This window comes from Epinephelus fuscoguttatus, linkage group LG13 (assembly GCF_011397635.1).
Source record: "Epinephelus fuscoguttatus linkage group LG13, E.fuscoguttatus.final_Chr_v1".
Taxonomy (NCBI): domain Eukaryota; kingdom Metazoa; phylum Chordata; class Actinopteri; order Perciformes; family Serranidae; genus Epinephelus; species Epinephelus fuscoguttatus.
In genome coordinates this window covers 2200190-2202579 of record NC_064764.1, presented here as the reverse complement: position 1 = coordinate 2202579, position 2390 = coordinate 2200190, and the positions used below count along the sequence as shown (strand labels likewise).

The 2390-nt window shown below is 44.7% G+C and overlaps 1 long non-coding RNA gene across 1 annotated transcript; it reads right to left on the bottom strand.

Annotated features, from left to right (window-relative positions):
* Positions 1 to 340: 340 nt before the first annotated feature.
* On the bottom strand, positions 341 to 1165 carry LOC125900126 (uncharacterized). Its single transcript, XR_007450817.1, has 3 exons — positions 1132 to 1165; positions 764 to 920; positions 341 to 662 (listed from the first exon to the last, which is right to left on the bottom strand). It is a non-coding gene; the product is annotated as an uncharacterized LOC125900126 (long non-coding RNA).
* Between the last annotated feature and the right edge of the window lie 1225 nt (positions 1166 to 2390).

Genomic DNA, 2390 nt, shown 5'->3' with positions numbered 1-2390 from the left:
AAGTTCATTTGTATACAAGATAAATAATAAATGATAATGCGTAATGAGAACCTGACAAAAGAACAATATTTAGTTAATTTTACATTACATAATTTTAAATACATCTAAGTAAAATAGGCATGATTACAGTAAACAGATAAAAACTATGAAATAGCTAAATAAATAAATATAATTAAAATGTCAATTCATGATTGCTAACATTAAAAATATATCTCTCTTTTTTAATATAGGATCATTCTCCTCGGAGGTATGCACAGATATACAACACTGTGCCTATCCTCCGCACCTTTTTCTCTGAGGCAGACCTAAAACCAGCCTTTCGGCTGTCCAGGGAACCATCAATTTACTGGTCCAGATGCTGCCTTGGCAAAAGCCACATGGTTGGAGCCATGAGATTGAGGTGGCTGTCTGTCTCTACTGGCTGGCATGTGGCACCTCCTATAGAGTTACAGCAGACATATTTGCCATGCCAAGGGCCACCGTTGGCAGGGTAGTCCACACTTCAGTGGAGGACATGATGGCCATCCTCCACAAGGTTATCCATTTCCCCAAGCCTGAAGAGATGGAGGAGGTGGGGACAGGCTTTGCACGTCTGGCTGGGCACGAGGCATTTCGGTGTGTGGCTGGTGCCATAGATGGGTGCCACGTCCGCATTCTCCTACCTGCAGAACCACAGAAGAAATGCTACATTAACCGCAAGCTCTTCCCTTCAGTGGTGCTCCAGGGAGTGTGTGACAGTGGCGGGAAATTTCTGGACACCTACGTTGGAAACACGGGGTCAGTCCATGATGCCCTCATCCTCCGAAGATGTCCAATGTACAAGGAGTCCCTGTACCCACCAGCTGGCTTCTACCTGCTTGGAGATGGGGGGTACCCTTGCCTGCAGCATCCAGTGACCCTCATGACCCCATACTGCCAGCCTGTAGCAGGTAAGAATACACAGAATAGTTTATTACAGTTGTTGCTTTGCATTTGCATTCCTGGGTTTCCCTCGGGATCACTGAAGTTTCTATCTATCCATTTGAAACACTACATGTATTTTATGTTAACTGTGTTTTAATCAACAGGCCAAGTTGAAGCACGCTTTAACAGGCACCATGCCAAGGCCGCAACATTATTGAGCGCACCTACGGGATGCTTAAAACCCGCTGGAGGGCCATCTTCCTCCGGGCTTTGGAGATCCGGCCTCTATTTGCACCAAAGGTCATCGCCGCATGCTGCATCCTCCACAATCTCTGCCTGCTGACAGGGGACATCCAGGAAGAAGATGAGGAGGAGGAGGAGAAGGAGGAGGAGGAAGAAGAGGAGGAGGAAGATAACGTTCCTGGTGCTGCTGAACTGGAGCTCTCTGGAAACAACCTCCGGGCCAGGCTTGCTGCGCAGGTGTCTGCCCCTGCAGAGCAACCTGCTTTTCTGAGGGAGCACGACTAGAACTAACACAGAAATTAAAGTTATTGTGTGTGTACCTGTGATGTTAAATTGTTATATTGTTTAGCTGATTAATTAAAAATGATTGTGTATATAGTTAAATTGTTACTTGTTATCAATGTTGTTTTGCTAATGAATAATTAAAATGATTGTATATATGGTTAACTGTTTTTTTAAATTACACACCTCACAGAATGGCAGTGACAATGGAAAAAATGCCTCACTTAATCAACTATTTTAGTTAGAAAGAAGCATGCCAAATTTGATGGCTGTCTACAAGTAAAGTCAGAAAAATGTTCTATGTTCTATGTAGCAGATGTAGCAGATGTCATTTTGAGAAGAAGGTATTGTTCTGACTATCATCATAACCTCTGGTGTCTCCCCTGACGTCTAAATAACACATGCCTGCATGTTACCACTTGTATAACTGTTCATCTACCATACAGACTGAAACTCCATATTTCAAATATTTATTCAAAAACAAATACAACAAACAATAATTTGTAATAAACAATAATTAGGAACTGTTAAATTAAATTTAATCAACTATACATTTTTTTTTATAATTTATTTACAAATTTCTCAAAGAGAGACAAGTATCTTTCAGCCCTTTCAGTGGCTGGTCTCTCCCTCGCCTCTTGACTCTCCACTGCCTGCCACTCCCTCGCCTCATCCCTCTCCACTGCCTGCCGCTCCCTCACCTCTTCCCTCTTCACTGCCTGCTGCTCCCTTGCCTCTTCCCTCTCTGCCTGCTCCTTCAGGAACTCCAGGAGCTCCTGGTTGACCCTGGCCCTCTTTCTTGGCGGCAGGTTGGCCCGTTCTTTGGGAGGGGCAGAGGAAGGGGAGGTGACTACACCTCCTGTAGTGGTGGTCAAATTAGATGCCTCTACCAGGGGCGGGCTTATGGAGTGCTGCCCCCGGAGTGCAGCATCCATTTGACCGTACCACTGCCAGGTGGCAGC